At 43.6% G+C, this 15,000-nt stretch overlaps 1 protein-coding gene across 1 annotated transcript in view; it reads right to left on the bottom strand.

Annotated features, from left to right (window-relative positions):
• LOC135559803 (voltage-dependent T-type calcium channel subunit alpha-1I-like) overlaps nt 1–15,000 on the bottom strand; it is a 171,064-nt gene that overhangs the window by 52,140 nt on the left and 103,924 nt on the right. The gene's annotated exons all lie outside the window — the stretch shown is intronic.

Genomic DNA, 15,000 nt, shown 5'->3' with positions numbered 1-15,000 from the left:
CCATATAAAGTTTAAATTCCAACACCAAGAACAGACAAATGAAGGCTGAACTATACAGGGAGTCTGTGTACATGATGGACTGGGGAAAAGGATGTGTGATTGTTTTAGATAGGTTAGATAGCTGTGTTAGAAGAAGAGGGAACAGGACGTGTGATTGTTTTAGATAGGTTTAGCTGTGTCCAACACCAAGGGAACAGGACAAATGATTGTTTTAGATAGGTTAGATAGCTGTGTTAGAAGAAGAGGGAACAGGATGTGTGATTGTTTTAGATAGGTTAGATAGCTGTGTTAGAAGAAGAGGGAACAGGATGTGTGATTGTTTTAGATCGGTAGATAGCTGTGTTAGAAGAAGAGGGAACAGAGCACGTTTGAGAAGTTGGACGACTACAGTAGGACGACTTAGAGAATACTAAATACAAAAGGCTGTTGCCATCCTGGATAAATAAAAGATGAGAAAGATGACCTTTTAATCTTAGAAAGCCGAAAGAGACATCACAGAGAGATGCTCTGTTGCCATCCTTTAGAGTGTTGGAAGAGAGAGAGAGAAGGTCCTCTGTGCCACATACATTCCCCCCTCAGAGTCACCCTACTTCAATGAAGAGAGTTTCTCCATTCTACAGGGGGAGATTAGTCACTTTCAGGCCCAAGGCAACGTACTCTGCGGAGACCTGAATGCTAGAACAGCAGAAGAACAAGACACTATTAACAATCATGGGGATAAACACCTACGAGGAAGCAACAACATTTCCCTCCCCACATACCCCCACAGAAACAACTATGACAAGGTGAAAAACAAAAAATGGAGTACAGCTTGTGAAGCTCTGTCGAACACTGGGTCTGTACATAGTCGATGTTAGGCTGAGAGGGGACTCTTTTGGTAGGTACACCTACAGCTCATCCCTTGGCAGCAGCACTGTAGACTACTTCCTCACCGACCTAAACCCAGAGTCTCTCAGAGCCTTCACAGTCAGCCCACTAACACCTCTCTCAGACCAACCCAGAGTCTCTAAGAGCCTTCACAGTCAGCCCACTAACACCTCTCTCAGACCAACCCAGAGTCTCTCAGAGCCTTCAAACTCAGTCCACTAACACCTCTCTCAGACCAGCCCAGAGTCTCTCAGAGCCTTCACAATCAGCCCACTAACACCTCTCTCAGACCAACCCAGAGTCTCTCAGAGCCTTCACAGTCAGCCCACTAACACCTCTCTCAGACCAACCCAGAGTCTCTCAGAGTCTTCACACTCAGCCCACTAACACCTCTCTCAGAGCCTTCACAGTCAGCCCACTAACACCTTTCTCAGAGCCTTCACAGTCAGCCCACTAACACCTCTCTCAGACCAACCCAGAGTCTCTCAGAGCCTTCACACTCAGCCCACTAACACCTCTCTCAGACCAACCCAGAGTCTCTCAGAGCCTTCACAGTCAGCCCACTAACACCTCTCTCAGACCAACCCAGAGTCTCTCAGAGTCTTCACACTCAGCCCACTAACACCTCTCTCAGAGCCTTCACAGTCAGCCCACTAACACCTCTCTCAGAGCCTTCACACTCAGCCCACTAACACCTCTCTCAGACCAACCCAGAGTCTCTCAGAGCCTTCACAGTCAGCCCACTAACACCTCTCTCAGACCAACCCAGAGTCTCTCAGAGCCTTCACAGTCAGCCCACTAACACCTCTCTCAGACCAACCCAGAGTCTCTCAGAGTCTTCACACTCAGCCCACTAACACCTCTCTCAGAGCCTTCACAGTCAGCCCACTAACACCTCTCTCAGAGCCTTCACACTCAGCCCACTAACACCTCTCTCAGACCAACCCAGAGTCTCTCAGAGCCTTCACAATCAGCCCACTAACACCTCTCTCAGAGCCTTCACACTCAGCCCACTAACACCTCTCTCAGACCACAGTGAAATCACAGTGTATCTGAGAAGAGCGGAACCCAACCATGAAGCATCACAGCCAAATAAATTACATGGTACAAAACAGGCCTATAGATGGAGTGCAAACAGTACAGACATCTACCAAAAAGCAATTAGTAGCCAAAACATACAATGTCTCCTGGACATCTTTTTAACCTTAACTTTCTCCTTCAGCAATGAAGGTGTAAATTTGGCTGTTTGGAACATAAACTTTAATTTTTGACAAATTAGCCTCCTGGGCCAATCTAAAGAAGCATAAGAGAAATATGAGATAATGAAAAATGGTTTGAAAATGATTGCAAAAATCTAAGAAAGTCATTGAGAAATATATCGAATCAAAAACCTAACGAACCAGACAACAAAAATACACACCTTTAATATGGGGAAACACTGAAGCAATACAAACACACCCTAAGAACAAACATACACCTTTAATATGGAGAAACACTGAAGCAATACAAACACACCCTAAGAACAAACATACACCTTTAATATGGAGAAACACTGAAGCAATACAAACACACCGTAAGAACAAACATACACCTTTAATATGGAGAAACACTGAAGCAATACAAACACACCGTAAGAACAAACATACACCTTTAATATGGAGAAACACTGAAGCAATACAAACACACCGTAAGAACAAACATACACCTTTAATATGGAGAAACACTGAAGCAATACAAACACACCCTAAGAACAAACATACACCTTTAATATGGAGAAACACTGAAGCAATACAAACACACCGTAAGAACAAACATACACCTTTAATATGGAGAAACACTGAAGCAATACAAACACACCGTAAGAACAAACATACACCTTTAATATGGAGAAACACTGAAGCAATACAAACACACCGTAAGAACAAACATACACCTTTAATATGGAGAAACACTGAAGCAATACAAACACACCGTAAGAACAAACATACACCTTTAATATGGAGAAACACTGAAGCAATACAAACACACCGAAAGAACAAACATACACCTTTAATATGGAGAAACACTGAAGCAATACAAACACACCCTAAGAACAAACAAGGAACAGTACATTAAGAATCAGCTGGATGGAATTGAGGAATCCATAGAATCAAACCACTTCTGGGAGAATTGGAATAAATGAAACAAACCTCATCATGAGGAATTGTCTCTCCAACATGGGGACATGTAGAGAAATCATTTTGTAAAACCTCATCATGTAGAGAAAATGTAAACCTCATCATGAGGAATTGTCTCTCCAACTCATCATGAGGAATTGTCTCTCCAACATGGGGACATGTAGAGAAATTTTGTAAACCTCATCATGAGGAATTGTCTCTCCAACATGGGGAAACATTTTGTAAACCTCATCATGAGGAATTGTCTCTCCAACATGGGGACATGTAGAGAAATCATTTTGTAAACCTCTACAGCAATATATCAAAGAGCCCAGAACAAAAAGATAGCCAAGAAAAATGACAAATCCTTGAATCAGCAGTCAAAGACTACCAGTAAATTATTGGGAAAAACAAGACAAATCCTTGAATCAGCAGTCAAAGACTACCAGAATTATTGGGAAAAACTATGCACTCTCCAACACAAAAAGGCCTGTGGTGCTGATGGTATTTTAAATGAAATGATCAAATATACAGACCACAAATTCAAATTGGCTATACTCAAACTCTTCAACATTATCCTCACTGCAGGTCTTTCCCCCGATATTTGGAACCAGGGATTGATCCCACCAATCTATAAAAATGGAGACAAATTTGACCCAAATAATTACAGAGGAATTTGCGTTAACAGCAACTTGGGGAAAATCCTCTGCAGTATCATAAATAGCAGACTACATCATTTCCTTGACGAACACAACGTCCTGAGCAGAAGTCAGATTGGATTTCAAAACAATTATCGTACAACAGACCACATTTTCACCCTACAAAACTCTAATTGACAAACATGTAAACCAAAACAAAGGCTAAATCTACTCGTGGTTTGTAGATTTCAAGAAAGCATTTCATTCAATTTGGCACTAAGGTATTTTTTATAAACTAATAGAAAGTGGTATTGGAGGGAAAACATATGATTTTATTAAATCAATGTACACTAAAAACAAATGTGCAGTTAAAATTGGCAACAAGCAAACAGACTTCTTCTCTCAGGGACGGGGAGTGAAACAGGGCTGCCCCATAAGTTCAACACTATTTAACATCTACGTTAATGAATTGTCAAAAACATTAGAAGAATCGGCAGCACCTGGTATCACCCTACACAACACTGAAATCAAGTGTCTGCTGTACGCAGAGGACCTGGTGCTGCTGTCTCCCACTAAAGAGGGGTTACAGCAGCACCTAGCAGCACCTCGTCTTCACAGCAGCTCGTCTAGCAGCACCTCGTCTTCACAGGTTCTGTCAGACCTGGGCTCTGACCGTTAACCTAAAAAACAACAAATATAATGATATTCCAAAAAAGGTCAGGAAATCAGGATGACAAATATAATTTCTATTTGGACACAGTGCTATTAGAACACACCAAAAACTACACAAATCTAGGAATAAATATCAGCAACGCAGGTAGCTTTCACATTGGCTGTGAATGTGCTGAGAGACAAAGCAAGAAGAGTGTTTTATGCCATTAAAAGTTACATTAAAATCGAAATTCCAATCTGGCTCAAAAGTATGGGGTCCACTCTCTAATAATGAATTCACCAAATGGGACAAAAATCCAATTGAAATACTGCATGCAGAGTTTTGCAAGACTGTATTGCAAGGTGCAAAGAAAAACTATAAATAAAGCATGTAGAGCAGAATTGGGCCAATACCACCTTCTCATTCGAATAGAAAAAAGAGCCATCAAATTTTACAACCATCTAAAAACAAGTGACCCCAAAACATTCCATCACACAGCTCTACAATGTCAAGAGATGAAACCAGAGAAGAGTCCCCTCAGCCAGCTGGTTCTGAGGCTCAGTTCACCAACCCAAACCAACCCCATAGAGCCTCAGGACAGCACTCAGCCAGCTGGTTCTGAGGCTCAGTTCACCAACCCAAACCAACCCCATAGAGCCTCAGGACAGCACTCAGCCAGCTGGTTCTGAGGCTCAGTTCACCAACCCAAACCAACCCCATAGAGCCTCAGGACAGCACTCAGCCAGCTGGTTCTGAGGCTCAGTTCACCAACCCAAACCAACCCCATAGAGCCTCAGGACAGCACTCAGCCAGCTGGTTCTGAGGCTCAGTTCACCAACCCAAACCAACCCCATAGAGCCTCAGGACAGCACTCAGCCAGCTGGTTCTGAGGCTCAGTTCACCAACCCAAACCAACCCCATAGAGCCTCAGGACAGCACTCAGCCAGCTGGTTCTGAGGCTCAGTTCACCAACCCAAACCAACCCCATAGAGCCTCAGGACAGCACTCAGCCAGCTGGTTCTGAGGCTCAGTTCACCAACCCAAACCAACCCCATAGAGCCTCAGGACAGCACTCAGCCAGCTGGTTCTGAGGCTCAGTTCACCAACCCAAACCAACCCCATAGAGCCTCAGGACAGCACTCAGAAAATCTGGCCCAACCAAATCATTACAAAACAAAAAGAAAAATATATCACCTATTGGAAAGACACCACAAAAAAATCTAAGTAAACGTCCCTGCTATTTGGCACTAAATAGACAGTACTTGGTGGCAGACTATCTGACCATTGTGACTGATAGGAAACTGAGGAAAACATTGAGTAGGTACAGACTCAGTGAGCACAGTATGGCTATAGAGACCGGTCGTCACAGACAAACCTGGCTGCCCAGAGAGGACAGGCTGTGCTCACTCTGCTCCAGGGGAGAGGTAGAGACAGAGCTGCATTTCCACCTACACTGTGACAAATACTCAGACCATAGAGAATATTTCTTTCTCAAAATTATAATTCAATACAAAGAATTTGAAATTATAAAAGATGAAGAAAAAATCTAATATTTATTGGGTGAAAAGCCAAAATGCGCAGTTTTGGCAGCCAAATATGTGTCCTCCTGCCACAACCTGAGGAACAGCCAGTGAAAAGTGCAAAGTAATGTTGATAATATTTCCCATCTTGTTTTGTTCTGTCTTTCATACCAGGTCATGTGTCTTCTCAGTCATGAGAGAGAGACTGTCTTCTCAGTCATGTTGACACTGGTCTACTACCAGGTCATGTGTCTTCTCAGTCATGTTGACACTGGTCTACTACCAGGTCATGTGTCTTCTCAGTCATGTTGACACTGGTCTACTACCAGGTCATGTGTCTTCTCAGTCATGTTGACACTGGTCTACTACCAGGTCATGTGTCTTCTCAGTCATGTTGACACTGGTCTACTACCAGGTCATGTGTCTTCTCAGTCATGTTGACACTGGTCTACTACCAGGTCATGTGTCTTCTCAGTCATGTTGACACTGGTCTACTACCAGGTCATGTGTCTTCTCAGTCATGTTGACACTGGTCTACTACCAGGTCATGTGTCTTCTCAGTCATGTTGACACTGGTCTACTACCAGGTCATGTGTCTGGTCTACTCAGTCATGTCATGTTGACACTGGTCTACTACCAGGTCATGTGTCTTCTCAGTCATGTTGACACTGGTCTACTACCAGGTCATGTGTCTTCTCAGTCATGTTGACACTGGTCTACTACCAGGTCATGTGTCTTCTCAGTCATGTTGACACTGGTCTACTACCAGGTCATGTGTCTTCTCAGTCATGTTGACACTGGTCTACTACCAGGTCATGTGTCTTCTCAGTCATGTTGACACTGGTCTACTACCAGGTCATGTGTCTTCTCAGTCATGTTGACACTGGTCTACTACCAGGTCATGTGTCTTCTCAGTCATGTTGACACTGGTCTACTACCAGGTCATGTGTCTTCTCAGTCATGTTGACACTGGTCTACTACCAGGTCATGTGTCTTCTCAGTCATGTTGACACTGGTCTACTACCAGGTCATGTGTCTTCTCAGTCATGTTGACTCTGGTCTACTACCAGGTCATGTGTCTTCAGTCATGTTGACACTGGTCTACTACCAGGTCATGTGTCTTCTCAGTCATGTTGACACTGGTCTACTACCAGGTCATGTGTCTTCTCAGTCATGTTGACTCTGGTCTACTACCAGGTCATGTGTCTTCTCAGTCATGTTGACACTGGTCTACTACCATTGATTTAATGTATTGTTGTTCTCATTAATATTGTTGTTGTAGTTGTTGTTAATGGTAATCCCATGTCCACTACTGCTATTATTATTGCTGTTGGTCCCACCATGTATTTATATATGAATATATATATATTTTTCTAGATGTATACTTTGACAATGTGAGTCATAATGAACTTGCCATGTCAATAAAGTAAATTGAATTGAATTGAGAAGGAGAAAGGACAGAGTGAGAGCGAAGGAAAAGCTCAGAGAGAGAACACAGAGAGAGAGAGATAGTGGGCAGAGAGAAGAGAGAGAGAGAGGGGGCAGAGAGAAGAGTGAGAGATAGTGGGCAGAGAGAAGAGAGAGAGAGAGGGGGAAAACATAGAGTGAGAGAGAGAGAGAGAGAGAGAGAGAGAGAGAGAGAGAGAGAGAGAGAGAGAGAGAGAGAGAGAGAGAGAGAGAGAGAGAGGGGTGGAGAGAAGAGAAAGAGAGATAGAGTGAAGAGAGAGAGAGAGAGAGAGAGAGAGAGAGAGAGAGAGAGAGAGAGAGAGAGAGAGAACAGAGAGAACATAGAGAACATAGAGAAAGGACATAGATAGAGAGAGTAGTGAGACGAGAGAAACAGAGGCAGAGAAAGAGAGAGAGAGTGAGTGTGAGAGAGAGAGCAAGAGAGTGAGTGAGCGAGAGAGGGAGAGAGAGAGGGGTGGAGAGAAGAGAAAGAGAGATAGAGTGAAGAGAGAGAGAGACAGAGACAGAGAGAGAGAGGGGGGGAGAGGGAGAGAACATAGAGAGAGAGAGTGAGTGTGAGAGAGAGAGCAAGAGAGTGAGTGAGCGAGAGAGGGAGAGAGAGAGAGAAAAGAGAGGAGGATCAGATAGGACTAGGAGGTTATCAGGGTTTGAATCAGTATTGATCTAAGGAGGGAAGCCATAGGATTTTCTCCTCTCTGTTTCTCCTTTCATGATTGGTTTAGCTCTCTGTACCGATCCTTGTTCAAGCACTCACACTCGCATCGCTCTCATACTCTGCTTTCTCTCTCTGCTTCTTCTCTCTCTCTTTCTCCGTCCCTCTCTGTTCTCTCTACGGTTGCAATTGATCTAAACCAGAGCATTCTGGGGCCGTGGATTCAAATAGTTTGTTTCCATGCCAATTTTGTATGCTCAGGACTGAAATGAAAGTAGGGGACCCCACAACGATCAGAGAGAGAGGGGATGACAGATGATGAAATATCTATACAGAAGCTTGGGTGACAATAGGAGTGGAGAGTATGTGTGGAAGTGGAGGCTGTGTGTATTGTAAACTCAGTACATGGGTACCTCACCGCTCTGTAAGCCTTGGATACGACTGTGTGTGTATGTTGGTGGGTGTGTACTGTATAGGCCTACTGTGTGTGTGTGTTGGTGGGTGTGTACTGTATAGGCCTACTGTGTGTGTGTGTTGGTGGGTGTGTACTGTATAGGCCTACTGTGTGTGTGTGTTGGTGGGTGTGTACTGTATAGGCCTACTGTGTGTGTGTGTTGGTGGGTGTGTACTGTATAGGCCTACTGTGTGTGTGTGTTGGTGGGTGTGTACTGTATAGGCCTACTGTGTGTGTGTGTTGGTGGGTGTGTACTGTATAGGCCTACTGTGTGTGTGTGTTGGTGATTTTCACAGCCATATGATTGTCCTTATCCACTTGTTGTGCTTCCACTTCACACTGTAGCGATCATCAGTGATTTTATAGTACAGATACTTGACAGTATGTTGATGATTGCTCCATTCAGTGATTGTACCCCCCCATCTGGCTGTCTATCTACTCTGATTTATTCCCCTCCCTCTCTCTTTCCCTCTCTTTCTCCCTCTCTCTTTGCCCCCCCCCTTCACTCTCTACCTTTTCCTGCGGTCTGTCTCATCTGATTTCCCTCCTCTCTCCATTAGAGTGTAGGAGTGGAGACAAAGCCTTAATGGAAGGGTACTTGTCTGTCTCAGTGTGAAAACGAGAGCGTCTCATCTCCTCGGCATAATAACCTATTGAGACGGAGACGTGTTGCGCAACAGATTAGTGTGAAGACAAGAGCGTCTGCTGGTAATAACTCTGAGACTGAGACATGTTGTAAAGAGGCTGTAGGAAATGTACAGGAGCTGTGTCATTCACCTCCCTGAAAGCATCATTCCAACTACTTGTACTCAACATGTATTAAACAGCTTTCATTGTGTGAAAGAGAGAGCATCGTGTTGCATGAAAAGCTATGAAAAGACTGCTGTGTTGGGAAACAGTGTAAAAGGTATTGGATGCCTGTAGGACAAAAGCATCTGCTGAGCATACAGGCTGTACTTATGTTGTTTATAGGAGATGTGTGCAACGCCTCCATTTATGTGGAAACTGTTGACAGTGAAAAACCCAGCAGTGTTGCAGTTCTTGACTCAAACCCAGTGCGCCTGGCACCTACTACCATACCCCGTTCAAAGACACTTCCATTGTTTTGTCTTGTCCATTCAACCTCTGAATGGCTCACACACACAGTCCATGTCTCAATTGTCTCAAGGCTTAAAAATCCTTCTTTAACCCGTCTCCTCCCCTTCATCTACACTGATTGAAGTGGATTTAATAAGGGATCATAGCTTTCATCTGGATTCACCTGGTCAGTCTGTGTTATGGAAAGAGCAGGTGTTCATAATGTTTTGTCCACTCTGTGTATACAGTATGCACAATGTTGCATGCTAGAAAGTAATCCCGCAATTCTACTTTACTGTACTGAAGACTGTTGAGTGAAGTGAATGAAGGGTTAGCAAGTGCTGTATTAGCATATTATAAAATGGGTTGTTTGGATTCCGGATGCTGATTGGTTGGTAGCAGGGAGTTATAGCACCACAATCCCTCATTCTCCGGGTGATGCCTGTTAACAGTTCCATTAAATGTATAAATGTGCATTTCCTGTCCCACAGCCCAGCCAGTCAATTTGTAAACTTAATCTCCCCCGGGGAAAAAAGTGTCAAGACAATATGTCCCCATGCTACGAGCCAAGCATTTGGTTTGGTACAGTACAACTATGTGCCTATCAGACTTGTGCAACATGTTGCAGTTATTTTTCTCCACTGTGCCATGCACATGACATGACGAGCCTGACAGCTTCTCGGATCCAGGCCAATTCATGTATCAGCATCATTATAATGGATGTATTCAAAGAATCGGCAATAGAAACAAAGGTAAAAAAACAAAAATTCCATAGTTTGCAGTCATTTCAGCTGCTCGATGTGATTGCGTGTTAGCTTGCCTTTGGTGGGCTTGTTAGCTAGCAAAGGAGAAGTAACGTTAGCCTAGCTATCCTACATAACTCTATTATTGACTTGGAGAAGTAACATTAGCCTAGCTATCCTACATAACTATATTATTGACTAGGAGAAGTAACGTTAGCCTAGCTATCCTACATAACTCTATTATTGACATGGAGAAGCCTAACGTACATAGCCTATTGACTGGAGAAGTAACGTTAAGCTAGCTATACATAACTCTATTATTGACATGGAGAAGTAACGTTAGCCTAGCTATCCTACATAACTCTATTATTGACTAGGAGAAGTAACGTTAGCCTAGCTATCCTACATAACTATATTATTGACTAGGAGAAGTAACGTTAGCCTAGCTATCCTACATAACTATATTATTGACATGGAGAAGTAACGTTAGCCTAGCTATCCTACATAACTCTATTATTGACATGGAGAAGTAACGTTAGCCTAGCTATCCTACATAACTCTATTATTGACATGGAGAAGTAACGTTAGCCTAGCTATCCTACATAACTATATTATTGACTAGGAGAAGTAACGTTAGCCTAGCTATCCTACATAACTCTATTATTGACTAGGAGAAGTAACGTTAGCCTAGCTATCCTACATAACTATATTATTGACTAGGAGAAGTAACGTTAGCCTAGCTATCCTACATAACTATATTATTGACATGGAGAAGTAACGTTAGCCTAGCTATCCTACATAACTCTATTATTGACATGGAGAAGTAACGTTAGCCTAGCTATCCTACATAACTCTATTATTGACATGGAGAAGTAACGTTAGCCTAGCTATCCTACATAACTATATTATTGACTAGGAGAAGTAACGTTAGCCTAGCTATCCTACATAACTCTATTATTGACTTGGAGAAGTAACGTTAGCCTAGCTATCCTACATAACTCTATTATTGACTAGGAGAAGTAACGTTAGCCTAGCTATCCTACATAACTATATTATTGACTAGGAGAAGTAACATTAGCCTAGCTATCCTACATAACTATATTATTGACATGGAGAAGTAACGTTAGCCTAGCTATCCTACATAACTATATTATTGACTAGGAGAAGTAACGTTAGCCTAGCTATCCTACATAACTCTATTATTGACTAGGAAAGCAAAGCAGTTCGACACATACAACGACACAGAGTTACACATGGAGTAAAACAAACATACAGTCAATAATACAGTAAAAAAACAAGTCTATATACAATGTGAGCAAATTAGGTGAGAAGGGAGGTAAAGGCAAAAAGGCCATGGTGGCAAAGTAAATACAATATAGCAAGTAAAACACTGGAATGGTAGTATTGCAATGGAAGAATGTGCAAAGTAGAAATAAAAATAATGGGGTGCAAAGGAGCAAAATAAATAAATAAATTAAATACAGTTGGGAAAGAGGTAGTTGTTTGGGCTAAATTATAGGTGGGCTATGTACAGGTGCAGTAATCTGTAAGATGCTCTGACAGTTGGTGCTTAAAGCTAGTGAGGGAGATAAGTGTTTCCAATTTAAGAGATTTTTGTAGTTCGTTCCAGTCATTGGCAGCAGAGAACTGGAAGGAGAGGCGGCCAAAGAAAGAATTGGTTTTGGGGGTGACTAGAGAGATATACCTGCTGGAGCGTGTGCTACAGGTGGGAGATGCTATGGTGACCAGCGAGCTGAGATAAGGGGGACTTTACCTAGCAGGGTCTTGTAGATGACATGGAGCCAGTGGGTTTGGCGACGAGTATGAAGCGAGGGCCAGCCAACGAGAGCGTACAGGTCGCAATGGTGGGTAGTATATGGGGCTTTGGTGACAAAACGGATAGCACTGTGATAGACTGCATCCAATTTGTTGAGTAGGGTATTGGAGGCTATTTTGTAAATGACATCGCCAAAGTCGAGGATTGGTAGGATGGTCAATTTTACAAGGGTATGTTTGGCAGCATGAGTGAAGGATGCTTTGTTGCGAAATAGGAAGCCAATTCTAGATTTAACTTTGGATTGGAGATGTTTGATATGGGTCTGGAAGGAGAGTTTACAGTCTAACCAGACACCTAAGTATTTGTAGTTGTCCACGTATTCTAAGTCAGAGCCGTCCAGAGTAGTGATGTTGGACAGGCGGGTAGGTGCAGGTAGCGATCGGTTGAAGAGCATGCATTTAGTTTTACTTGTATTTAAGAGCAATTGGAGGCCACGGAAGGAGAGTTGTATGGCATTGAAGCTTGCCTGGAGGGTTGTTAACACAGTGTCCAAAGAAGGGCCGGAAGTATACAGAATGGTGTCGTCTGCGTAGAGGTGGATCAGAGACTCACCAGCAGCAAGAGCGACCTCATTGATGTATACAGAGAAGAGAGTCGGTCCAAGAATTGAACCCTGTGGCACCCCCATAGAGACTGCCAGAGGTCCGGACAGCAGACCCTCCGATTTGACACACTGAACTCTATCAGAGAAGTAGTTGGTGAACCAGGCGAGGCAATCATTTGAGAAACCAAGGCTGTCGAGTCTGCCGATAAGGATGTGGTGGTTGACAGAGTCGAAAGCCTTGGCCAGATCAATGAATACGGCTGCACAGTAATGTTTCTTATCGATGGCGGTTAAGATATCGTTTAGGACCTTGAGCGTGGCTGAGGTGCACCCATGACCAGCTCTGAAACCAGATTGCATAGCAGAGAAGGTATGGTGAGATTCGAAATGGTCGGTAATCTGTTTGTTGACTTGGCTTTCGAAGACCTTAGAAAGGCATGGTAGGATAGATATAGGTCTGTAGCAGTTTGGGTCAAGAGTGTCCCCCCTTTGAAGAGGGGGATGACCGCAGCTGCTTTCCAATCTTTGGGAATCTCAGATGACACGAAAGAGAGGTTGAACAGGCTAGTAATAGGGGTGGCAACAATTTCGGCAGATAATTTTAGAAAGAAAGGGTCCAGATTGTCTAGCCCGGCTGATTTGTAGGGGTCCAGATTTTTCAGCTCTTTCAGAACTTCAGCTGAATGGATTTGGGAGAAGGAGAAATGGGGAAGGCTTGGGCGAGTTGCTGTTGGGGGTGCAGTGCTGTTGACCGGGGTAGGAGTTGCCAGGTGGAAAGCATGGCCAGCCGTAGAAAAATGCTTATTGAAATTCTCAATTATGGTGGATTTATCAGTGGTGACAGTGTTTCCTATCTTCAGTGCAGTGGGCAGCTGGGAGGAGGTGTTCTTATTCTCCATGGACTTTACAGTGTCCCAGAACTTTTAGAGTTAGTGTTGCAGGAAGCAAATTTCTGCTTGAAAAGCTAGCCTTGGCTTTTCTAACTGCCTGTGTATAACGGTTTCTAGCTTCCCTGAACAGCTGCATATCACGGGGGCTGTTCGATGCTAATGCAGAACGCCATAGGATGTTTTTGTGTTGGTTAAGGGCAGTCAGGTCTGGGGAGAACCAAGGGCTATATCTGTTCCTGGTTCTAATTTTCTTGAATGGGGCATGTTTATTTAACATTGTTAGGAAGGCATTTTTAAAAAATATCCAGGCATCCTCTACTGACGGGATGAGATCAATATCCTTCCAGGACACCCGGCCAGGTCGATTAGAAAGGCCTGCTCGCTGAAGTGTTTCAGGGAGCGTTTTACAGTGATGAGTGGAGGTCGTTTGACCGCTGACCCATTACGGATGCAGGCAATGAGGCAGTGATCGCTGAGATCTTGGTTGAAGACAGCAGAGGTGTATTTAGAGGGAAGTTGGTTAGGATGATATCTATGAGGGTGCCCGTGTTTAAGGCTTTGGGGGTACCTGGTAGGTTCATTGATAATTTGTGTGAGATTGAGGGCATCAAGTTTAGATTGTAGGATGGCTGGGGTGTTAAGCATGTTCCAGTTTAGGTCGCCTAGCAGCACGAGCTCTGAAGATAGATGGGGGCAATCAGTTCACATATGGTGTCCAGAGCACAGCTGGGAGCAGAGGGTGGTCTATAGCAGGCGGCAACGGTGAGAGACTTGTTTTTAGAGAGGTGGATTTTTAAAAGTAGAAGTTCAAATTGTTTGGGTACAGACCTGGATAGTAGGACAGAACTCTGCAGGCTATCTTTGCAGTAGATTGCAACACCGCCCCCTTTAGCAGTTCTATCTTGTCTGAAAATGTTGTAGTTTGGAATTAAAATTTCTGAATTTTTGGTGGTCTTCCTAAGCCAGGATTCAGACACAGCTAGAACATCCGGGTTGGCAGAGTGTGCTAAAGCAGTGAAAAGAACAAACTTAGGGAGGAGGCTTCTAATGTTAACATGCATGAAACCAAGGCTATTACGGTTACAGAAGTCATCAAAAGAGAGCGCCTGGGGAATAGGAGTGGAGCTAGGCACTGCAGGGCCTGGATTCACCTCTACATCGCCAGAGGAACATAGGAGGAGAAGAATAAGGGTACGGCTAAAAGCAATAAGAATTGGTCGTCTAGAACGTCTGGAACAGAGAGTAAAAGGAGGTTTCTGGGGGCGATAAAATAGCATCAAGGTATAATGTACAGACAAAGGTATGGTAGGATGTGAGTACAGTGGAGGTAAACCTAGGTATTGAGTGATGAAGAGAGAGATATTGTCTCTAGAAACATCATTGAAACCAGGAGATGTCATTGCATGTGTGGGTGGTGGAACTAATAAGTTGGATAAGGTATAGTGAGCAGGACTAGAGGCTCTACAGTGAAATAAGCCAATAAACACTAACCAGAACAGCAAT

This window comes from Oncorhynchus nerka, linkage group LG15 (genome assembly GCF_034236695.1).
Source record: "Oncorhynchus nerka isolate Pitt River linkage group LG15, Oner_Uvic_2.0, whole genome shotgun sequence".
Lineage (NCBI taxonomy): Eukaryota > Metazoa > Chordata > Actinopteri > Salmoniformes > Salmonidae > Oncorhynchus > Oncorhynchus nerka.
The sequence above is the reverse complement of the archived record's forward strand: the minus strand, read 5'-3'. Positions and strand labels throughout refer to the sequence as shown.